Here is a 26,948-nt window from a genome sequence, read left to right as displayed (position 1 = left end):
GCTGAAGACTAATTCTATGTCACCTACTGCACAGTGAACCTCAAACAAGACACAGCTATTGCCCCACCGAACAACACTTTTTCTACACGTCAATTACTTCTCAGTTCCTCACAAGTGTTAATTTTTAACTAAAATATAATGTGTGGGTTGAAAAACTAGGATCCTTTTAAATGGGATTAACAGAGAAACTAAAACACATCTTCACTTCATTATACTTTTAGAAAACAGTTAAAAAATGACATGGGTATTTGTATTGTAAATATTCCCTTCCATTCTGTAACTTGTCTTTTTAAAAGCCTTTCTAATGGCATCTTTCAATTAACTAATGAACAGAATTCATAAATTTAATAAGGTCTAATCAATCATTCCTTTACAATATCTTTGTGTACTATTTAAGAATTATTTCTGTACTCCAATTTCTCATACATTATCTTATAACATAAGCTTTGTTGTTTTACCTTTCAAGTTTAGATCCATAATTGACCTGGAATTAAATTTTTGTATGACAAGGTAAAGTCAACATTTAGGTTTTTTTCTATATGGATATCCAACTGACTTCAAATCATATATTGAAATGATCAGGCTTTACCCCACTCCCCATAATACTACTATGTCATCCTTGCCATATATCAAATGACAACATGTACATAAACACACACATACCCCCCCCACACACTGCAAACTTGCTGAACTCACTTATCAGTTCAAGTAGATTTTGGGGGATTCTTGCCTTATTTTAATGACTAGAACTTCCAGTACAATGAACCTAAGTAGAGAGTAGACATCCTTTTATTGTTCCTATCAGGAAGAAAGTGTTGGGAAGGAAAAATTTCCCTTCACTGTTTAAGATTCTTCTAGCTGCTATAAGAATTAAATTGACATGACAATAACAGGAGAAAAGTTTGATAACATATATCAAAAGTAACAGGAGAAAAGTTTGATAACATATATACCTTCTATATATAAATATATACATATATAAAAGCAACTCAGGAAAACTGAGCAACTCCCCAAAACGGTCAAAGCTATCAACATAAATACCATCTTCAGCCAAAGACAAAAGACGTTGGGAGTCAGTTATGGGAGGTTACCAGGAAAAGCACAGTAAACAAGAGTAAGGTTATTATTCAGATTAACTCATTGCCATCTCTATTAGTAATAGTTTCTAGAAATTGAGTCAAACCCTCTTCCTGGTACAGCAAGGGAGGCACCTTACAAACGGAGATTTTTTTCTTACAAATACAACTGTCTCATACAAAAGGGTAACCTATTCTCAGGTTCCAGAGCTTCTCCTGTGTTTGCAGCATCTTAAAAATAACTGGCTTAAAATAATCAATATGCCAGGGCGCCTGGGTGGCTCAGTCGCTAAGCATCTGCCTTCATGAAGCTCAGGTCATGATCCTAGGGTTCTGGAATTGAGCCCCGCATCAGGCTCCCTGCTCTGCAGGAAGCCTGCTTCTCCCTCTCACACTCCCCCTACTTGTGTTTCTCTCTCTGTCAATAAATAAATAAAATCTTAAAAAAAAAATTAATCAACATGCCAAAGAGGCATATCTTAGAAAAATATGCTCCCTTACAAAAGCATTCTTCACATGAATGAAAGATGTATATTTTTTAAAGATGTCTTAATTTATCAGGTTGAGATAGTGCCCTTCTTACTTTGCTAAGAGATTTTATAAAGAATAGATGTTAAATTTTAACTCAAATGTTTTTTCTACATCTGAGAGAATTATATAGTTTTTTTGTTTGTTAAAATGTTCAAGTATGGTGATTCATTTTTGAATGTTAAGCCGGTATTCATTTCTGGGATGAACCTCATTTGGTCATAACATGTAACTGTATCTTCTATTTTTGGATTGGATTTTATATAGTGTTAGATCCAAGGAGAGGAGGATACGGAAGGAGAAAGAGAACTCTAGTAATGAATTAGAATATCTTTTACTGTGAAATCCAAATAATTAAAATCAGCATTTCACATCTAGTGTTGCACAGTTTCACAAAACATTCCATGAAAAAAAGGGTTTCCAGGTCAAAGACCTCTGTGAAATATTACTCGCTATATAAATCACTCTTAGAGCATCATAATAAATACCAGCATACTAAAGGATCCAAGCAGGCCTGCAGCTGATAAAAAACAAATTCATTTAAAGCCTCACTTATATTTAACTTATTTAACCATAAAATGCTTTCTTTATGTAACATTTTCTAATATCCCACAACTTGACTAATACTAAGAACATATGAGAAGTTTGTGCTAGATTATAATAAAGTGGGTTTATCATACCTATTGACAAATGACAATGTCTGAGTCAATAAAATTATGAAGGAAGGAAGCCAAAGTAAAACAAAACAAAAAAAAACACAAAAAAAACTAAAAAACTCAAAGAAACCAGATGAGTAATTTAACCTAACACTCTGAATAACAGGGAACTCACTTCTGCAGTATCCCTGACAAACGTCAAAAAGCCTCTGCTTGGAAAATTAACATCTGTATGAAATTCTCATATTTCATGTAAGCTTAGTAAGTACGATGAACAAAAAGTGAAATTTTCTTTGCATAATATCTAACATGGTTCCATGTGTCACTAGATTCTTCATGCTATTACAAAATAAGAATATGTCAAGGGTTATATATTGATTTCATACCACTATCATATTTTCAAAAGACCAGTAATATTCATATTTTACCTTTCTACTAACCTCCTCCTAAACAAAATAAAAACACACTTTAATATACAAAATGTTAAATATGTATTCAATCTTCTAGATTATAAGTTCCATGTTGCAGGGACCTATATGTGTCATCCACAGCTGTATCCCCAGTGCTTAGGTCAATACTTGGCACAACATAGGTGCTGAACCAATATCTACTTAATTAATTAATGCATGTATGTCTGTCATAAAAACATCAAATAATTATTGTTACAGTTTATTAAGTCTAAAGTCAATGTTAAGAAAAATCATGATCAAATTCAACTATCTGGCAACCTTCAATCAAAAAAGGTTCCCAAAGAAGGTGCTGCCTAAATTGGGTTTTAAATAATGAAGAGGGAAGGTTAACAAGGTTTAGATGAGCCAAGCAAGAGAGGAATTCTGGGAAAAGGAAAAAACACGTCAAAATACTCAAAAGCAGAGCACAACACCTTATAAAGAGCTTCAATTAAAGTTGGCAGGTAGTAGGAGATAGGGGATGGAGAGCAGGTTACCTTAACAACACAGAGAGGTGTCAGTTCATGAAAAAAATTATGGTATTTACTTTATTCAGTTGGTACCAGAGAGTTAATGTTGGGTTTCAAGCAGTTAAGAGAGAGGATTTCACTATTTATGAAAGACAGTCTTTCTTGCCACGTGACAGAGTAGAGGAATTCACAACCATAAGCAAGATCAGTTAAGAAGCTATGGCAACAGTCAAGAGATGATAAAACCCTTCACTAAGGTCCTCTTTTTTTTTTTTTTAAGATTTTATTTATTTATTTGAGAGAGAGAGAATGAGCGGTGAGGAGGAGCAGAGGGGGAGAGAGAGAGAGAGAAGCAGACTCCCTACTGAGCAGGAAGCCTGACATGGGGCTTGATCCTAGGACCCAGAGATCATGACCTGAGCCAAAGGCAGACACTTGATGGGACTGAGTCACCCAGGTGCACCCCATGGTCCTCTTGACCTAACCCAGCTTTCACACAACTATCTCACTTTCCCAAAATGTTCTACGATCTCTTATTCTTCTCGCTTTTCTCCTACACTGTAGCTATTCTAAGTTCCCTTTTCCATCTAACATTTATATTTGAGTGCTCTAAGACAAAGCTTTTTTGGGGGGTGCCTGGGTGGCTCAGTTAGTTGAGCATCCGACTCTTGGTTTAGGCTCAGGTCATGATCTCATGGGACAGGGGACTAAGCCCCACCTCACACTCTGTGCTCAGTGCAGAGTCTACTTAAAGATTCTCACCCTCTGCCCCTCCCCCAACTCGTGTGCATGCACTCTCTCTCCACACCCCTCTAAAATAAATAATCTTTTTTAAAAAAATATTTTTTTTAAACCTACTATCTCTGCTGAAGTCATACCATCCAGTCCCATGACTTTGAAAATACCATCTCCATATGATTACTCTGAAATCTGTATCTCTACCACAGGTGTATGGTCTGAGCTCTGAGCTATCAACACCAATATCCAACTGTCCATCTGATATCTCCACCTTGATCGAGGATTCCAACTCCCATCCTTCCAAAAAAATAAAATAAAATAATGCTTTTCCTCTTATATTCTTTATCTCTTTAAATATATCACCATCTCCTCAGCTGGTCCGGCCCCAAAATTCTCAAGCTTCTGGGTCTCTGGACCTCTTTATCTGAGGACCCCAAAGACTTTTTGTTCATGGGAGTCATGCTTTATCAGTATTTCACATAACTGAAATTAAAACTAAAAAAAGCATTAAAATACATACTAATTCATTTACAAATAATAGCAATAACACTATTACATGTTTATGCATATTTTTATAAAAAATAACTACATTTTTAAAAATGAGAAGAGAGGGACTGTCTTACATTTTCAAGTTTCTTTAATGTCTGTCTTCAGAGAAGCAGTCTGTTCAAATACATTGTTTTGGCAGAAGTATATTTCAAAAAATCTGGTCTTACACAAATGTATAGTTGAAAAATAGAGGAATATTTTAATAACCCATATGGATATCACTGTGGATATTCTCCTTTGATAATACACCAAACTTGACAGGTGGCAAATTCTTAAAGGTTAACTGCCATGTAGACTCTCAAATCAATGAAATTTATACTCTGTAAATGTTAAAATCCAATGGTTTCTCTTGCTCTTTGAATAGATCTTTTACTCATGCTTGATTTTGTAACACCATGCATTGGTCATCTAGAAAATTTTAGTTCACTGGGTTACTCAGATCATCTAAATGTTGACCATTTCATTATACGAATCAAAAAAAATAAAATAAAAAGTTCCTCAATACCACAACTAATCTCATCAGAAAAGTCTTTAAGTACCAGGAAGATGTCAAAGTCATAGTGATGAATATAACTTCTCCAAAATTCCAATTTTTACTTTATAAGTTTGAATCTTGTCATTAGTGACAAATAATGTCAACTGTTTTTCTTTAGATGACTGGAACTTAATTTTCAAGAAAATGTCTACAAAACACCCAAGTCTGAAGAACCAAAGTTTGTCTTTCAGTCATTCTTTCAAGTAAAAATGGTGCTCCATGAAAATAGCAGCTGCTTGGCTTACTCTTGAAAGAACTGCACAAATGCTTCTCCTTGATACAACTTTGATTTGCTGCAGTAGTACTAAATTAAGTATACTTCCCATTTCATCACATATATTAAAAGACATGTATTCTAAGGTCGAGATTTGATTAAAAAAATAATAATACTCTTTAACTGCTTCACCAAAGACATTTAAAAGTGAAAGTCGCATTTTTATTATAATTCAGAGCATGTAAAGAACACAAAGACTAGTACAGTCTAGTGTGTATACTGATTCAAGCTAAGACATCAGTGGCTTTATAAATAATGTCTTAGTATTACAAAAACTGTCTAATCTTGCAGACCACTTGAAAGAGCCTCAAGGTCCTTACCCAACCCTCCACCCCCACCATCCCCAGAAATCTGGAGATCACACTTTCAGGAAGAGATGGTCTAATCAAAAACCTAAAAGTCATTCTTTATTCTTATCCCCCCCCCTCACTTCCCAGTTCCCCATATCTAACACATCAGTAAGTGCCATTTGTTCTATTTCCAAAATATACCTCAGATTTGTCTATGGTCTTCCAGCACCGCAAATAAGACCCTACAAGGTATCATTTTATCTCCACCAGGAACTACTACAATAGCCTACTAATTGGTCTTTTCTGCCATTTTCCTCACAGTGATATTTTGAAAACATAAATCAACTCATGACACTTAGACTAAAAACCCAACTCCTTACCAAACACTACAAGGCCCTGTAAATAACCTCCTGCCCACCCCTTCTACATTTGCTCATCCCAGCCTCTCTCACTGCCTACCTTCCATCAACGTTGAACCCCCTTCCCCCCTTCTCTCTTCTTAAACCTGCAAAGTCCTTCCTAGCATCAGGGCCTTTGTACTTACTGTCCTCTAGGCCCAGAATCCCTGAAAACTGGCTCAAAATCAGGCCTACCCTAACAACCCTCTCCAGAGTAGTACCCCCCATTATTGTTCATATCATCACTCATTCTACCGAGCAATTATAATAATCTATAATTATCTTTTTTTTTTACTTATTATCTATCTCCTCTGCTATAATGCAAGTAAACATGAAAACAGGAACTTGTCATTGTATTTCCTGCTATAATCCCCACCAAGTCCCTGGCAAAAAAAAATGGGCACTTAAGAAACATCTGCTGAATGAATGAAAAATGAATAGAAATGAAGAATATAGTACATATTTTAGACTGTTAGGACTTGTGACTGATCAGATGTGTTTGGTAACAGAAAAGGAAGTTAAAGATGACACCAAAAGTCATTTTTAGCATGAGGTGGAAGGGACTATATATGGTGGTAGCACCATCCAAACTAGACAGCGAGGAGAAACCAGAATAGGGTGGGTGTTAGGACAAGCAAGACACAGGATGAGGATGGTATAGGAAAAACTAATTGTGAAGTATTAGGACAGAGACTGTAAATATAAAGTATTCAACACATAATTTTGCCAAGTAGAATCTCCGGAGAAGGAGAGTTCAATACATTGTCCTGTAATTCTCATACCAATTAGTTATTAAGCGAAGGCTTTTCAATGTGTTTGAAAACAGTTCTCTTAAGCATATTACAGGTCCCCAAAATCTTTCAAAAAACTACAAATATTTTCACATATATCTACAAACTCAGTGCACATTAAAGTCTTCCACTACCCTTGTGTGTAGTTACATATTTTGCAGAAAATAAAACTACAAAACTAGGAAACTGAATTTCAGATGTAAAAGCTCAATGAGAAAACTATTTAGTTTTTAAAAACTGTAACTGTCAGTGTACTAAATTTCATAATTCATATGACCCTGGTGAGAAAATTATTAAATAAAAAATACTGTATATATTACAAAATAATCTATCCCTCACTGACACTATATTAGATAACTATCTTAATTTGCTGAAACAGCATTTATAGCACCATTCCCTAAATAAAAACTTTTCTTAGTTCCCATTTTAACAAATTTATAAAATTTATAAATTCCTGAAATAATTATAAGCAAATTAAATCATGCTAAGTGCATACTTTTTTCCCTAATATTTGAATTGAATAACCACATTTATTTTTTTTTAAGATTTTACTTATTTATTTGGGAGAGAGAGAGAGAGCCAGCATGAGGGACAGAGGGAGAGGGAGAAGCAGACTCCCTGCTGAGCAGGGAGCCTGATGTGGGGCTGGATCCCAGGACCCTGGGATCATGACCTGAGCTGAAGGCATACGCTTAATGGACTGAGCCACCCAGAAGCCCCTGAATAACCACATTTAATGTATTAATTTTAGCCAAAATCCTAATCAAAATGAGAAGCTTTATTTTATGTCTACAGACATCTTCAATGAATTTCACCTTTAAAAATTTAGTATTTTTTACAAAAGTTGACTTAAAATAAACCAACATGTATTTCTCAACATTAACTTGATTCTTTGTTAATTATAAATGTACTATTAAAACTTATGTAATAGAATAAAAAGGATGAGATTCCTTATATACTTGTAAGAAAATCATTTGGTGCATTTTATTTGTGATCATAATTCTCAAAAAAATTATGACTAGCTATTAGACAGAAAAAAAATTTCAAGTTATAGTTAATATTAAAGAATGCTTAGCTAAAAAAAATTTCCTTCATTCTACAACAAAATTACTTAACAGTAAAGTCATAAAGTCAACAAAGCCAAACTTGCAACCTTTTGAATTCACCTTCTAAATTTAAAGCTTAAAGATGCTATTCATTAAAAAAGACTGTTTCCAAATATTCAGATAATCATGCTATCCAGTTTCTCTGCAACCGATTCTTGACACCGTGTGAAATCTTAAATATGAAATTATGTATATACCAATCTGAAGAGGGATTTTAGATAAAGCTTTAAAGTTTTTTTCTTGATTTTTTAAATTCGAAAGAGTTGAAGTACACTAATCCAAATTTATTTGTTTTCCTTTTCTTGAAATAAAATTTTCCTTCAGTCATCAAGGTTATTTATAAAATCTCCAGTATTCTTTCTAGTTATATGTGACATTTAAATATTCTATGAGAAAATGTTAGTAAGATATATTTCATTGACCAAAACAGCTAGAAGTTATAAATAACAAAAGAGAGGGTCAATTGTATTAAAATAGCAATACCACTCTAATTCAAAAGAATCCAATTGGTTTAAGTGTATTTGATTCCTAAAAAATAAAAGAATACCATGGAAATTTTAGGGGACTGATACTTGGCAAAGTCTAAATACTCAAATCCAGAATTAAATATTTTTATTTGCCCCAAAGTCACCATTCAACAGTAATATTCCTAACCTCACCCTTGTGTCTCCATTTAACTATTTCCCATAATCAAGCAAGTGACATTTACGTATCAGGCAACACAAAGAAAATTAGGTAGAAGTACTTAGCATCAATAGTTCATTCATACATTTCTGTGTTATCATGAATAAGTTTTTAAGAGCTACTAAGATAACCATCAGATGTTTGAAGAGAATGATGAACGCTTCTAGAGTGTTACAACCTCAACATTTATAATTAAAAACATTAAAGTAACCTAGCACCCAATCTTGGCTTCTAAATGCCATTCTTCACTTAGAGGAGTCGGGGCTCCTGGAGAAATGGTTGATTCCAGTGCCAGGGCTGGGAAAGTACAAGCTGAGCCTAAACCTCATGTTGTGCCAGAAAATACAGTAGTGTGTAAAGAACAGTGTGGACATGCGACAAGGACACAGAAGCTAGCATGAATGGATTCCTACTGGCCACATTTGGAACAATCTGAGAGTAATAGATGATACCCCACTGAATAAAGTAAGAATCTGTGAATCCATAAAGATATAAATTAATAAATGTGAAAAGTGGGAAGCTATTCCTTACAAGATAATGTTACCTCATAGAGAAAGATGGAAAGAATGATGGAATTTAAAAAAATCACTATTTGCCAGTGATCAGGGAAATAATTGACTCAGGTAAGAGTCATCAATGGATCCTAAAATAGAGGAACAAGTTATTTTCAGTGTCTGAAAGTATCTAACCCCCCACCAGACACACACACAATAATTAAAAAAATAATAATTACAAAAGGATAAGGAATAATTCTACAGTAGAGAACCTAACATCACCAATAATGAAACATACAGGCATCATGTGTTTCCAAATATGATACACTTAGAAGAAAACATAATTTCTGTGATATTCCTGCCAAAAATGCAAACCTTGAATTTAAACATAAGGTAACACCAAATAAACCTAAATCAGGTACACCTATAAAGTAACTGGCATGTACTTTCCCAAACTGTCAATGCTCTAAAAGGCAGAGAAGCACTGAGGAACTGTTCCAGACTCGAAGAGGCCGAAGAGACACAAGTGAATGCAAGACACAATCCAAGATTTTCAATTCCTATAAAAGCATATTATTGGGACAATCTAAACAATGAAATTTCAATAAGGTCTGTATAGTAGTAGTAATACTATAATAATTTCAGTGTCCTGATTTTTAAAATTTTACAGTAGATATATGACTGAATGTCCTTGTTTTAAGAAAATACACAATGAGGTACTTAGGGGTAACAAGGGCATCATGCCTACAATTGATCTCAAATGTCTCATTTTTATATTTTTATATTGTTATATATATATGCAACAAAACAAATGTAATTAAATCTTAACATTGGGGGAATCAAGATGAAGATTATATGGAAATTCTTTGTTCTATTTTTATAATTTTCCTATAAATCTGAAATTATATCAAAATTAAAAGTTCAAAAAACAAATTGAAAGATACAATATAAAAAAGAACATTAAATTATCTATATCAGTGTTAACAAAAAAAACAGATACATACCTTTATCAGAAAACTTCACATCTTTTAATTAGAACTGTTGTATTACTACCAGAAAATGTTACTTAGAGAACTCTTCAGCCACTACTATACTTCAATAATTTATTATTTCTCAATTTTGGAAACTCACTCTTTCTGTAAACTTGTCCTAAGATAGTCTCTTAAAATATTATTTACACTAGTTTTGCTACCAAAAAAGTTCCTATAAATACTAACTATCTCAAACTAATGAAAAATAAATACATGTGTATACATATATCATAACTCAAAATGGTTCATTTTCTGGAATGGCCCAACATTTCAAGATTTAAAACTACACAATCTGTGAAAGAGATCAGTGTACAGGAATTTCATATTTCATCCTTTTGTAACAATGATCAACCATATTGTTTCTTATCTAATACTTTTCTGTGTTATTAAACTCTTAAAACTATTTCCTGCTACTTGTTACAAAACACTTAAGTATTCTCAACAAAGGAACAAGTTAAAAATGGCATTCCAAGTATAAAATAATAAAATCACAGCACTGGGAAAGAAGTAGAAGATCTAATTCCAGTTTAAATCTAACCCTACAGTCTCCCTCAGAAAGCAGAGTGTTCTGTCTTAATTCTGTTAACAGTCTAATAGGCACAAAGAAATGTACATTACAAATAAACATAAGACATTTTGAATATCACTGATAAAGAAATACAATTTAAGCAACAATGAAATATTATAAAATTGATAGCCTATCAAAATGACATGTATTTTTAAATTATATGTAATGCTTATATGAGTGTAATAACCTTCCTAGAAAATAATATGACAACAAACATTAAGAATCTTTCATACATTTTTACTCAGTACTCTGAATCCCACAACTCTATCCTAAAGACATTAATCAGTGACTGAATTTTGGATTACATTCAAGAATGTATATTAGAAAAAAAAAAAGAATGTATATTAGAAAAGCACTTATCATAGAAGAAAATTAGAAACAACGTAAAGATCCAACAATATAAAAATAGCTAGATAAATTGCAGTGCATATGTAAAATGGAACACTAGACTTACAAAATATTTATTAAAATTTTTTAATGATATTTAAAGATGTACCCAGTATAGGGACGCCTGGGTGGCTCCGTCAGTAAAGCATCTGCCTTTGGCTCAGGTCATGATCCCAGGGTCCTGGGATCAAGCCTCCCATCAGGCTCCCTGTTCAGCAGGAGCCTGCTTCTCCTTCTCCCACTCTCCCTGCTGTGCTCACTTTCTCTCTCTCTGTCAAATAAATAAAATCTTTATAATAAATAAATGTAGGAAATTGTCTATTTATATATCACTGTACTCCCACAGTGACTGGCACAGAGTTAAACATGAAGAAAATATATATTTGCCAATGATTCTAATAGGAATTCATAATATACAAATAAAAAATTGCAAGTTGTATAATAAAATGTATAAAATTATCTTAACACTGTTTTTAAGAAAAGCACGTTTGGGGGCGCTTGGATGGCTCAGTCAGTTAAGCATCTGACTTCCACTCAGCTCATGATCTTGGGGTCCTGGGATCAAGCTCTGAGTTGCGGGGGGGCTAAGGGGGGGGTCCACGCTCAGCAGGGAATCTTCTTCTCTCTCTCTCTCTCCCTCTGCCCCTCTCCCCTACTCATGCGTGCATGCACTTTCTCTCTACCCCCCTTTCAAATAAATATTCTTTAAAATAAACAAACAAATAAATAGAAAAGCATGTTTGTATACCCATATGGGTATGAGAAAGGATATGGGCAATCTTTGCTTTCATAAAGGCAAAATGATAATTCAGACTAAACTTCCCTCTGAAAACAATTAGTTACACAAAATAAATGTTTTTTAATCTTCTTTAATACATCATAAAGCTATGGAAGTAGTAAAGAATTAAAAGACCAGTATCTGAGGGATGAAGAAAACCAGAAGTGAGTACAACATCTAAGTGTTTTTTTTCCACCTAAGTGTTATACTGATTGTGAAGGGGTGCTTATGATGCTGAGATCCTGTACCGTATTTCTTCAGCCTCTTGGCTGAGAAACAGAAATTGTAGTCCATGGCTCCACAAAGGGAGGTGTTCACCACATTTAGGTTGGGACCTTGAAAGCCTTAACCCTAGTACACAAACCTCAGCATTAAATCATCTGAAATCCTGAAACTGAAGTGATCTCTGAGAGTCAGTACCCCCAGGCACCTTGCAGAAACAAATAAAAATACATTCTGGAGAATGCCTTCAAATTATTTCTACAAACAATTCTGCACATATTAATATGCAACACATAACAAAAAAATAACCAGGTGCTCAAGCAAACAAGACCATATGAATAAAAATCAGCAGAAACGAGGCAGAATGAAAATGATCTCAGATAAAAGGCTGAAGAATAAAAGATGAAGGCAACAGGGCAAATTTAAATATTATCTGCATGAAACAACAGATGAAAGCGACTATAGAGTTAAATCTGGAAGTGAAAATTTTAAAACTGATATATAAATAGAAGGGCTACATGGAGTTAAAAGTGTTCTAAGGTTCCTATTAGAATGTCTGGGACTGGGCGGCTGGGTGGCTCAGTCAGTTAAGTATGTCTGACTCTCGATTTTGGCTCAGGTCATGAGCTCACGGTTGTGAGATCCAGCCCCGCACTGAGCTCCATGGTGGACACAGAACCTCCTTAAGATTCTCTCTCTCCCTGTCTCTCTGTCCCCCTCCTCCCTCTCTCCTGCTCTTAAAAAAAAAAAAAAAATGTCTGGGACAAGGAAAAGTACAAATTAGCATTTATCCTTACCCTTAATTTATTTTTCTAGTTTACAGATCTCTTTAAATATTATTTTGGGACTTCTTTTTTGTGGTATAATTTATATACAGTAAAACTGCCACTTTTCATGTGCAATGTCTCTAAGTTTTGACAATGGTAGTCATGTAACTACCACCAGATGCAAAATTAGAACAGTTCCATCAGCCCATATAATTCCCTTGTGTCCCTTTATAGTCCAATCCTCCTCCAATTCCTGCAACTACTGATCTGTATTCTATCCCTACAGTTCTTCCTTTTCTAGGATAGCATATAAATGAGAGCCATATAGAATACAGCCTTTTGAGTCTGGCTTCTCTCACTTTACTTGAGACCCATCTATGTTGCTGCATGCAGCTTGTCTGTTTATATTGCTGAGTACTACTCCACTGCATGGATGTACCACAGTCTACTGATTCACTCTCCAGTTGAAGTACATCTGTGTTGTTTCTAGTTTTGAACATTTACAAATAAAGTCACTATAAACATTTGCATACAGGTTCACACATAAGTTTCCATTTCACATGGGTGAGTATCTAGGAATGGGACTGCTGGATAATATTAGATTTCAGTAAGTTAGGTATGCATGTGAAATAGGTCTATTTGGTAGGACAAGGAATAGGAAAATGACAGCACCTCAGATCATCTTGCATCTCACATACCCTCCTTGTGGTCTCAGTGATGTTCTCCTTACTAATTCTTTCATTGTTTATTACTCTAGTAAGATTATCACAAAATACTAGATACTGTATTTGTCTACTGGATTTGTATTTTTGTCAAGTCATCAAGTGAAGAGGAAGGAAATAAGAGATAGGATTTCTAATAAAAATTATAGTAAACCAAGAAGTGAATAAATCTTTCAATTTTGTGAAAAAATAGACATTACTTCCCCTGACTACTCAATAATTAGAATAGGTCTAAAATAAAATAGGTAATTGTATGCTGGAAGAATAAAAATGCTGTATTTTCATTGCAAAATTAAGGCCATTATGAGGACAGCTGTTTATGGATTCCTACTCCTACTCCTATAAAATGCATATGGTTAACTGGTCAGTAGGAATGGAATATTGAAAAAAGTAGAATGCAGATAACCAGAGAAATCTGTAAACTGTTAAAATATAAGCTTTTTTGATTTGGGATAATTTGTGTGTAATGTTTTTTCAAGACACTGAAATGAGGAAAAGTTCATAGCACTTGGCAAACATCTTTTTCTTCGAACTAAATCTTTTTGGAGCTGTTGCTATACTTTAGGCATGTTCCCTAAAAGAGCTGAAAGAAGGATTCTACATTAAAATGCAAATAAGTATCCAATGAAATATCATTTGAAAGTTGACTGACATTGAAGCATCCCTGAAGTAACAAAATAAAGGTTGAGATAAGCAGGACTAATGTTTTTATTATGGTTCCTGCTGACACCTGCTGGTTCAATTTTATCTTCCTCCTTAATATATATTGATGTGTTAAAAGTCTCAGATATGAAGCTTTGTACCACATAAAACAGAATCCTCAGATTCATCAAGGGACCACCAACTCAAAAACTAAATGAGCACACATCAGTCAACTAATCGCTTCCCATATCCACTGACTTACTGAAATCAGTGTGGCGGCTTTACTGTAACTCACTTCCCAATGAATTTAATTCATTAATTAAACTATTACCTAATATTTTGATTCTGCATTCTTTAATTCTGAGATTTAATTCTAAGATTAAAGTTACACTTTTTACCTAAACTGCAAAAGCTAGTGGATCACATTATTAGAACTCAAAAATGCCAAAAAGGGGTTGTCTTTAAAAATACACAGGTAAATACGATCCAGCAATTGCACTACTGGGTATTTACCGCAAAGATATAAATGTAGGGATTCAAAGGGGTATGTGCACCCCGATGTTTATAGCAGCAATGTCCACAACAGCCAAACTGTGGAAAGAGCCAAGATGTCCATCGACAGATGAATGGATAAAGATGTGGTATATAGATACAATGGAATATTATGCAGCCATCAAAAGGAATGAAATCTTGCCATTTGCAATGATGTGGGTGGAACTGGAGGGTTTTATGCTGAGCGAAATAAGTCAATCAGAGAAAGACATGTATCATATGACCTCACTGATACGAGGAATTCTTAATCTCAGGAAACAAACTGAGGGTTGCTGGAGTGGTGGGGGGTGGGAGGGATGGGGTGGCTGGGTGACAGACATTGGGGAGGGTATGTGCTATCATGAGCACTGTGAAGTGTGCAAGACTGTTGAATCACAGATCTGTACCTCTGAAGCAAATAATACATTATATGTTTAAAAAAAAAAAAGAAGAAGAAGATAGCAAGAGGGGAAGAATGAAGGGGGTGGAAATCGGAGGGGGAGATGAACCATGAGAGACTATGGACTCTGAAAAACGAACTGAGGATTCTAGGGGCGGGGGATGGGTTAGCCTGGTGATGGGTATTAAAGAGGGCACATTCTGCATGGAGCACTGGGTGTTATATGCAAACAATGAATCATGGAACACTACATCAAAAACTAATGATGTAATGTATGGTGATTAACATAATAAAAAAAAATACACAGGTAATTTTTTGGTTTGCTTTAGCAAACCCAAAATGCTATACTTGTAAAACAGTAATACATGGCACTTACTAGGGCCTCAAAATTTTACTCTCTCCACACCCACCTCCTTTCCCCTAAACTCATTATAAAATAATACGGAAGAGAAGTGGCACTTTCTTCCTCCTTGAAACTTCAGTGTTTCACATTCTTAACATTAAAAAAATAAATAAATAAATGTCTCTTTAAGAAAAAGAAATACTATATAATAGTAAGCCACCTTTTTATTTATCTTTTTACTTGTTCTTACTGTTTCTCTACTTCAGCACACCTAATAAGAAATAGACTCCATATACCACTATTAAATAGAGACCGTACCTAAGGATATATAGAAGCAAGCCAAAAACAAAATGTGCAGGGGAGGCTGAGTAAATACTTTTCCTTTATTTCTTAATTATGCATTAATATATTTTTCCCATAGTAAATAATTATTTAAACCTAAATATTATTTTCTAATATATGATTTTGAATAAAATTAATCTTGAGTACATGCTACGAACCAGCCAACGCTGGTTGGCCATCAGGATCATGTGTGGAGGTTTATGGTTGTTTTATTTGGATGCTTGCCCCCCCCCCCCCCACCCAATCCCATCCTCTGATTCTGAATGGACAGGTCTTGAGTGAAACTTATACTTCTCCGTTAAAAACCAAATAAATAAAATGGCAGATAATGGTGATGCACAACTAGATTTGAGAACTACACAGTATTTGAATGTAACAGGTAGTGGGTTCAGTCAATATGCAATTTAGCTCTTTGTGTCCAGCAGTGTCACTGTGGCTGAAAATGATGAGCGATGGCTGCCAAACCGCCCCCCTGCATTGGCCCTGCTGATAAGGCTGTTTGAGACTCAGGCAAAGCACATGAAGGAAGCAGCTCAAGCTCAACTTCTTTCTGAGTCTAAACCGGATCCAAACAGAAACAAGCAACAGTGTTTTTATTGAAGGACACTGACTGGTAACTTAGTGGAAGGAGGAGAAAAGGGGAACAGCAGCAGCAGCAGGAGTTCTGGATGATCCCAATGGGTTCCTGCTGTTGTCAATACTGTCCTTATTTGTTACGTATTTTTAAAAAAGGAAAACTGAGGCAGAACGCAAACACCTCAGGCACATACAGAAGTCTCTTATGAATATCTCCTCCTCCTTTTTTTAAAACTGATCTGAAGTCCTCCACTAGTTTCCAATTCATATATAAACTGATTTACTCCCCAAATTAGAATATTGGAACAGTTATTTCAGACAATATCTATAAATGAGCTTATTTTTAAAATAATAAAGATATAGGTCTAAGCTATTGAACTTAAAAAAAATTAAGCATCTTAATATTTGCCAGTTTGAGAGATATGTGCCTAAGTACATTACAGCACAGCAAAAAATAAATATTAAGACATGCTCTCATCTCTAGAGTTTTCTATTGTATCATCAAAATATAAAGACTACTACTCTTCTGAAAAGGATCTACGCAAAAACAAATTCAACCTCTGTCACTTTCTGACCCACGGATTACACTAATGCCTCTTTTTCTGAGCTCTTGTTATTAGCAGCCCCTGCTTTAGGCATTCTTCTATTATTTCTGCCACTACTGTTCTTGCCATAGTATTTTACTGACTAGGAAGTGTTTTCATATACATAATGTTACTTACCTACCCCTTTCAATCCCCTCTTTAAAAACGGGTTTTGCCCTCCAAAATCCAGTAAAATGACTGAGTCAACAACAGGATCATGTTCCCTTCTTTCGTAGAGTTAGCAATGTCCCACAGACAGAAATCCCTGCTTCTCTTGGGTGTTAAAGAAACAGAGTTCTTAAGTGTTTGTCTAAAACACTGCTTCTCAAACTTTTCCATGAGCTTGAGGAGAAAGCCCACTCCTGGAAGTTGGGAATGTGGCTAGAAGTCCACGTAAAGGAGAAATCCATTCAGAGTCTACTTTCTCTTTTTAAAAGATGAGGAACAGTTTTCATTCCCCTCTTCATTATATAAAACATTTTCCCCCAAAAAATCTGCAAGTGTAACTGATGCCCCAGGAAGAGGGTTTCAAGCGCCAGGCTCATGAGGCACAGCCCTAAGTGAACAAGACCTGTAATAATGGACACTCTAACCCGAATCTCAGCATTACAGAATCTAAAGGGATGTGATATATCATCTATTTCAATCCCCTTCAATTTTATATAATAATTCTAATTGCAAAGATTAACAGACTTCAGAAATTACTGGCAGGAGGGGGAAAAGGGTTACAAATGCCATGTGAGAGTTTGAAAATTTCATCTTAAGTATTTTATTTTAAAAGCACTTGTAATTCCAATTTGTCAGTTCTAGCTTAAGAAAAAGAAGTATCAAGAAGGCTTTTTTACCAACAAATTTCTGTCTCTATTTTTTTTCTTGAGCCTCCTCATCCTTGACCCGAGAGTCTGTTTGGATGAGGGGGAGCTCGGAGGGCATGGCAGGAACCCTGCCATTGCAGGGACTCCTGGGGAGCCCATGCAGTGCATGGAAGGAAGAACACGGGAGCTGAGCACCGCCTGCCTCTGAGGCTGTGCGCACAGCACTACAGAGGTGCTACAGTCATCTGCCTCCAACCCAAAAACAACACCTTCCAGAGTAGTAAGTTTCCACACTGAGGGCTGGGGCGAATGACTCAATGACTGACAGGGGATTGCTAAAGAGAAGAGAGTGAAGCGAGGAGAGAGCCAGGCCATCCCTCTCCAGTCACCCTTGTGAACAAGGACTGGGTCACATTTTTTTCATATTCCTGACAACACCTACAATGGCACTAAAACTCTAATATGATGACTGATGCCCGTGAGCACTGAAATCCTCAACCAGTGTAACTAATGTGGAACCCTAGTGCTGCTGAGGCCACGTCTGAGTTATTTCTGGTTTGGAAAGATACGTGGCTGAAGTACCTCTGACTTTTTAGGTACGGCCAAAAAGAGTCAGCAGATTGGATGCCCTAAGATGAACGATTGTAATAAACTGTCCTCAGACATGAAATTTTAGCTTGGTGCTAGATCCAAACTACTGTGTTGTGATTGCCACAGAGTTTATAAAAAGCCTTTTGTTGAACAAAGGGCTCCCCAATTCTGATGGCTTTGTCTCAAACCAGTTGCAATATATGACCTATTTTGAAATAAAGCTTAAATGTGACTTGTCAAGTGTTTCTTGTTAATGCTCACTGTGTGACAAGGCACACCTCCCACCCCTTACTGCTTCCTCGACACTTAACACATCTCCAGTGCAGAAACCCTGAATGTCTCTCAGTGTCACCTGCATTCTCCCAACAGACCATCCACAGAGTGAGTTTCCAGAGAGAGAAGAAATGGGAGCAGAAAAGCAATTTTAAAAATCAAGTGAGGACAACAAGAGAGAAGACAGAGAAAAAAAATGCATTTTTAAGCTATAGGCGATTCCTTAGAATATTGATGATGGATTCTATAAAAAGAATGAATCTCTTAAGTTTGATCACCTAAAACAGAGATCAACAAACTTTTTGTATAAAGGGCCAGATGGTAAACATCTTAGGCTTCACAGGCCACAGAATCTCTGCTGCACTCACTCAACTCCATAACGGTAAAGCAACCACAGAGAATATACAAAGGAAGAGGAGTGGCTGTGTTTCAATACAACTCTATTTACAAAAAAAGGTAGTGGCCACATTTGGCCCATAGGCCACAGCTTGTCAACCTTTATTCTGAAGTAACGTTTGTTACATTTTGGCCCAGTGAAAATCTGGGGCCTCAGAAATACTGTATGGACCCTTGTTATCTGAAACCCTCTGTACTGAGCTTAGGGCTTGCCCATTTCCAACATAAACTCCTGGTTTTTCAAATGGAATTAATAAAATGAGTCGCTATAAAACAAAAGACAGACCTATTAAATTCATACTGATGTAAGACTAAAATATTTTGTGGTTATCCTAAATACTTCATAAATTTAGATATGCCCCATGGAATGATTTCCAGTGGGGCTCATTAATTTACACTTCTGTTATTCCCTCCTTACCACAATGCACACAAATATAAACCTCTCCCACTAAAAAATCCACAAATTAATAAAATTATATATGGAACATACCCCATGCATCACATACCACAAGCATCACTATCAAAAATTCTATGGATCCCAACAACCCAATATGATTAAGTACAAAATCGGGGGAAGGCACCCAGTTAGTCTATTATCACAAATAATTCAAGAAACCAAAGAGAAAGCAGTTGACAAGATAAAAAGCAAAGCAGAGATTTTGGCAGTCTTATGGTGCTGGGAAGGCAAAAGTGGGAACAGAAAGCACGAAGGAGCAGAGGTCTGGGTAAACACCCTAGACATTCAGCCAGGACCCCTAAGACAGACCAGCCTCCCCTTGATTAAGATAAAAGGCAGTATGCCCACCAGGAAAAAAACTGAATCCTCTCTGGAGATGGTGACACCATTCAGAGTCTCTACAAGTTTTCATACACACCTGATATGCAATTAAAAAAAAATCACCAGGCTAGCCAAGAAATCATACATAGAACCTAAAAAAAGGGTGGGGTGGGACACAGACAACAGAAACAGTCTACAAAGTGAACCAGATTTTAGAACCATCAGAGACAAACTTTAAAATAATTTTGATTAATATGTTCTATAGATTAGCTGGACATAAGGAGAATTTCATCCAAAAACAGAAATTTATAAAAAGAGACAAATGTACTATCCACGACAGAAACAAACAAAAGTCCTGATTTAACACTGGCTCAAACAGATCAAAGATGAGTAGCAATCTCCAGGGTGTTCACTAATAGAATAGTGAAAGAATATATAACTAGCAAGGTAACAGGGCAGGGGGTAGAATAACAACGACAAAATCAGAACAGTTAAAAAAGGAAAGCAAAACGGGAGGGCAAAATAGGAACAAAGAACTGGAAGAGCAGAAAATAAATAATAGGCTTAAGTCCAAATCTACCAGTAATGACATTAAATGTAAGTAAACTATAAGCTCCAAGTATAAGACAAAAATGATCATATTTTTTAAAATTCTAAATGCTTCTAAGATATGTCTTACATGGTGGAACACAGGAAGATATTTTAAAAGAATGTAAAAGAAATACTATGTGAACACTGGCCCAAAGAAAGCTAGTGTAACTAACTTCATATTAGACAAAGTAGTTGTTAAGACAAAAGGCATTGTTAAAAATAAGGAATATTTCATAAAAATAAAAGATACAATAAGACAATAAGACACAATTCTACATTTGAATAACACTGCCTAAAACTATAAAGCAGAAACTGATAGAACTAAAAGGAAAAAAGACAATTCTACAATCAAGAGTTACAGGTTTTAAAATATCTCTCCAAGCAACAAACAGAAAAGCAGACCAAAAAACTAAACAGCATATGTTGGAAAGAGTTAAACTGCCCAATAACTAATTAATAGCATTAAGTGCATGCACTGGAAAAGAACAAAGTCTGAAAAATCGATATCCAGCATCTGCAGTGGATGCTGTGGTGTGCCCTCCAGAGAGCTTTTGAGGACTGAGGCACTCGTTCTCCAAGCTGCAGGGAGTAATGGCTGCTCGGGGCTCACAGCTGAGTCCCTCTCTAGGCAGCTGCATCCAATGACTGGTCACTGTGAGGGTACAAAGATCCAGACCCCTTGCATCAATCTGAGACAATCCTGAAAGGCTATGCTAGCTCCTGAATGGTCCCATGGGACTGGTTGAAGCCTTTGTTGCAAACCCCACTGCAATTCAGCTCCTTCTGCCCAGTCCTGTTTCCTTCCCAGCTCTGGAACAAGAGTCTTTTGCTGATATTTCGGGGGGGGGGGGTTGACAAGAAATTTTGCTTATGTTTGGAAAACTAGGTCACATGATCAATCTTAGCTGAAATATAGGCTGGGAGATGACTAATTTGCTTTTTAGCATCTGTGGCAGAAGTATGCAAGGGAGAGGCTGGGAATGGATGTGTGGTTGGTCAGTCTATGGTGTCTGCCTCAGTGACCATGGGTGCCACAGCTAACCTGAATAAGCCTCAGTGTCCTCTTGGGGATAACAGTAGCACCCACTAGGTGGGACTTGGATTTTTCATGTATTATTAAATTTTTCACATCTAGAACAATATCTTATAAATGTATTTATTCAGAATTAATAAATGAAGATCATTATGAGAATACATGAATAATGCATTTAAGGCACTGAGTCCAGCACTTGACATTTAGTAACTACAAACGATATCTACTTTTGTTTTCAATGTATGCAGTGATTAAGTGTATCAATTTATCATACAAGCATAAATAGAAATTTTCACAATTTGATTATATGTCATATTTTGTCACTTAATGTGTAATTGAAGGTTGTTTTCCTGACAATTAACATTTCTAAAAGAATAGTTTTAATTAATATGGTATCTGCCTTACTATATAGATATAGAGATACATGAGTGCTGTTTCTGTCCTTCCCCCTTTCTCCCTGCCTGCAATGTGGATGTGATGCCTCACACTGAAGCAGCCATGTTGTTCCATGAGAAAGACAAAGAATCAGAGAGATACCAGCCCTGACCTCGATGGACATTACACCAAAGCGAGCAGCCATCTACACTTCCAGATTTCTCATTATCTAAGAAAAATAAGCCCCTTTTTTGTGTGTGTGCCACTGTTGTTACTTGAAGCTAAATGGATTCCTAACAGATTTGTCACACAGCTAGTGAGTAAGTAACAGAGATTCAAAACTAGGTCTGTCTCCAAAGCATAAAACTGGATAATTTTTCTAGGAAAGCTTATTCCAAACTGTAAATACATATAAATGCTTGTTTCAAAGATAGCTATAATTTGTAAAAAATCAAGAAGATAAATCATCCAAGTATTCTGTTCTCTTGTTATTTTTCTTACTTGATTGTTGCACTGAATAAACTTATATGACCCTTTCCTGACTTTTAAGGATAGCTTTTCACACACTATCTTGTGAACAATAATGCCCTTGAGTTGTTTCAGAAGCATTAAGCTTTAGAATTAGTAATATTAAACTTCTTCCAATTTTCCTAGAATATGGGGGTGCATAAGAGTCTGGAGTAATTTTAATTGGCAAGTTATTAACTTTTAATCTTCATATTAAGACCTAAATCTGAGAAGATAAATCCTTCTGGAAACAAGCAGTAACAGAAGGTACATCAGTAGATACCTTTTCATTAAAAGAAGTATCTCTGGTAACTGAAAAATTACTTTTCCTCCTTAAATATGGTAGATTAATAAATGTCTTCTTCAAATAAAAAACATTCATATTCAGGTTAAATTTAAAAATCAAATTAAAATTTGATTTTAAAAAGACAATTCTTGCCCTCTTTCAGTTTACAACAATAAGGGAAATATTTTTAGTGGTTAAAATTAGTAATTGTCTCGAATCCTCTAGAATAAGCATCCATAACACATTCCTGTTAAATCATATATACACGACCAAACTCAAGGACAGTCAATAGGGTTGATTCCACAAACACATATCCAATGCTTTGACTGCACTAGGTCCTATGAGGAGATCAAGAGGCCCTGTCCTTTCAGTTTAGTGAGAGATACAAACATGTCAATTACTGCAACTATATGCACAAGTGCTCCTGGAAGCACAGAGGCCTTTAAGTTGAATAGAAATAGGAATGGTGACGGTATTACCAGAGCCAAGGAGGCTTCCCACTGACCTCCAATCATTGTGTCTTTCCTTCTTCCCACTACTCTCCACTGACTATCTTTACCAATAGCAAATAGCAAATCACTATCTCAGGCCCAGCCTCTCCTATAAACAGCTCCACCTGGATTTCCTATAGACACCACAAACTCAATATCCAAAAGTGAGCTAAACATCTTCCCCCACAAACTGCCTCCAACTATTTTCTACTTCAACTGGTAAACACTACCATCCACCTGGTCACTATGAGGGAACCTGGAGTATCTTTCATTCAACCCTGTCTCCCCCACATCCAATCACAAATGATTATTATTAATTACCAAGTGATAACAGTAAGAGCAAAAATAAATGGAAAATAAAGACTATAAAACTCACAAAACTAAAAGCTGATTCTTAAAAAAAAATTAAGAAAAACAAACTTATGGCAAGATTGATCAAGAAAAAAGAATGCAAAGATAAATAAGAAGACTCTCAGGAGGCATAACTACAAATCCAGTAGAATAAGAAATGTGGGGAGAAGGAGAGAAGAATACAATAGTAAGAAAAATTATTTATGTCAATAAATCTAAAAGCCTTAGATGAAATGGACAGTTACCTAAAAAATATGTGTGTGTTTGTATGTCTACAAAACTAATTCTAAAATATGAAAGAAAAAGAAACCAAAAATGGCCAAGAGATTTTTGAAAAACACCACCAAGGTAAAAGGCCTTTTCCAAACAGATATCAAGACTCATTGAAAGTACCACTGAAGCAGGAAAAAACAAGACCAACAGAACAGAAAAATAGCCCAGAAACAGAACTGCTCATGTATGAAAACTCTGTGTCTGACAGAACAGGCATTATTACACTTTAAGTGAAAGAAATATAGACCATTCAGTAAGTGGTATGGAGGCAAATGGTTATCAATTATTGTAAATAAGAAAAAAATACACTTACATGCTATATACATAAGAATTATCACCTTGCAGGGGAATAAAGACCTAAATATCAAAATTACAACTTTAAATTTTTTTGAAGAAAACAGACAATTGTCTTCATGGCATCAAAGTAGAAAGAAATATACTTCAGGATAAAAGGTATGACCATTAGACACTGATAAATCCAGTCTATTCATCAAGAAAGACAACCAAAAAAGTGCAAAAAGAAGTCACAGACCAGAAAAAAAAAAAAAAAGACTCGTAATATATACAACCAACTTAGAATTAGCATCTAGGATTTGTAAGGAATTCAATAAACAAAAGATAACCCAATTTTTTCAAGACTGGCAAAAGACACAAAGGTAATTTTCCAAAGAGCATTTGAAAAAATATTCAATCTCAGTACAAATCAAGGATATGCAAGTTAAATTAATAGAATACCATTTTGTATCCATCAACAGGCTAAAAACTTTACATTCTGGCAAAATAAAACCAAGCTACAGAGCAACTGGAACTCATATACTGTTAAGTGGAGGGCAATGTCCCCATGACCACCCCAGCTCCCCTTCTGGGTGATATATTCCAAAGAAACTCCCACATGTGCACAAAAGATATACACAAGAATGTTTAGGGCAACAATGTTTATAACAGCAACTGTTGGAAAGAGCATTGGCTTTTGCCAGCCCCTACCCACCCACCAACCCCAGAGGAGAGTAACAGCTTGGGACTGCCTCACGGGTTAGGTTCCCAGCTTGAGGGCTCCTAACCCAAGTTAAAATAAAAGTGACTTGCGAACTTGAATGTTGATCTCTGTTGGTGTTTCAAACACTTTAAAAATATAAAAGTGATATTGTGAGATACATCAAAGAAAATAACAGCTAACGCACCAAAGAAAATACTATATAAAATCTACGACTACCCCTTTACTATTTACCTAATAGAAAACACAGCAAAATCCTTCTGCGGACTTAGAAAAGTCAATACTCTAGTAAGTGCCACTTGTTGCCAATAAAATAAAAATTATCATCCTTCTCTTCTTGGACCAACCTCCTAATATATGGTGGAATTAAAGAACAAAATAAAATACTTCCAGGAAGAAAAAGACTAAATTTCTAAATTTATAATTATGATAATGATTAGTCATTTAGAAAAACTGTGTTTTAATTCTAGCATTTAATAAAACAGCACATTCAATTAAGTATGAATTTTGTTAAATCTTAAGCCATCTAAAAGCATTAAAGAAAACTAATGGCATAAAAACTCCACAGGGTACAGATTTAGGAAGGTGGAGGCATGCTGAAATTTGAGGAGTCTCTAAGAGTCTATTATATTTGTTACAACAGACTGAAAACTGGCAACACGTTTCCATATGACTACCCTAAAATGAACTAAATTATAAGTTTTCACAATGGATTCTGATGGCAATTCTGATATTAGGGATTTGGGGTATTTTTTATACATTTTCAGGGGAAAAAAACAATGCTCAAGGAATATTTTCATCAGAACATTTCATCTGTTTCATTTGTTTCAAGTATAATATCAGCACTTCTGGAAATAATATGACTAAGAGTATAGGAAAGAATTATTCATGGTATTTGGAATGGTTAATTTCATGTATCAAGTTGAATGGGTCATGGGGTGCCCAGATACTGTAACCAGTGTTAAGCATTATTTCCGAGTGTGTCTGTGAGGGTGTTTCTGGATGAGATTAAGATTTGAATTGGTAGACTTGAATTAAGTAGACGGTCCTCCCCAGTGTGGGTGGGCCTCAGCCAATCCTTTGAGGACCTGAATAAAACAAAAAGGCTGAGCAAGGAAGAATTCACCCCTTCTGACTAATGACTGAGCTGGAACGTTGGCTTTCTCCTAACCCTGGACTGGGGCTTACATCATGGCTCTACTAGTTCTCAAGCCTTCAGACTTACACTACAAGTTATACCATTGGCACTCCTGGTTCTCAGACCCTAGAGCTTGTACTAGAACATACAAAATGGGTTCTGGTTCTAGGGTCTAGGACTCTGACCAGAACTACACCACCAGCTTTCCTGGGCCTCCAGCCTACAGATGGCAGATTTCAGAACTTCCCAATCTCCATAACCATGTGAAGCAATTCATTACAATAAATCGTGTGTGTGTGTGTGTGTAGAGCTAGAAATACAGCTAGTTGCATAGGTTGAGGTTACCACATACAGAGAGAGAAGTACATATGCATGTGTGTAGGTGTATCCTATTGTATCTGTTTCTCTGGAGAACCCTAAAACAATATTGTATTCTTGAATTAATATTTGTTTGCAGAGCAATACAAATCAAATAATTAAGTAAAGACAAAATAATGATCCCTTTTTTTTAAATCATTGAAACCTAAAGTTTTAACTTTTAAATCAGTTAGTATACAAATTCTTTATTCATTCTGACAACTTCTTAAAATCAATTAAATGCTGTTCAATTTATAATTTTTAAAGGCCTATCATCAGAGCTTAGTAGCTATTCTGAGTATAATTCTAAAAATACAATGCAGCCTCACAAGGAATGATAAAATAATTTGAAGTTGTTGACTCTGAAACAATAAATATTTTGAAATATTTTGAAACATAAAATTAGCCTTCATCTTAAAAGCCCTTAACATTAATGTGAATGTTTAAAGAGGTCTGTAAGTGGGTCATGAGATATTTGCTCCCAGGCTGAAAATCTGTATACAAGTTGTTCCCTGGAAAGAATTTTCAACCAAAAGTTATAAAAACCAAAAGAAGGATTAATAATGGAAAGTCTGACCTAACATCAGCCTGACTGCTATGATGATATTCTACTCAGCAGTAGAATGATCCTCAGTTCTCAGAGTTTGAATGATCCTTAGTTCTTTCAACTTGAGAGATGCCAATAACCTACTTTTTCTCTCAATTGTGCTTTATGTATAACTAATCAAATTATAAGATGTTGGTTCATACAATCAGGGATTTACTATA

General features: G+C 35.5%; 1 protein-coding gene across 5 annotated transcripts in view; it reads right to left on the bottom strand.

The window, feature by feature from the left end:
• NEK7 (NIMA related kinase 7) overlaps nt 1-26,948 on the bottom strand; it is a 163,904-nt gene that overhangs the window by 95,812 nt on the left and 41,144 nt on the right. The window lies entirely within an intron of this gene.

Source organism: Callorhinus ursinus, unplaced genomic scaffold (genome assembly GCF_003265705.2).
Source record: "Callorhinus ursinus isolate GAN/ISIS: 27379988/994484 unplaced genomic scaffold, GSC_fseal_2.0 scaffold57, whole genome shotgun sequence".
NCBI lineage: Eukaryota > Metazoa > Chordata > Mammalia > Carnivora > Otariidae > Callorhinus > Callorhinus ursinus.
Note: the sequence above shows the minus strand (reverse complement) of the source record. Positions and strands in the feature narration are given on the sequence as shown.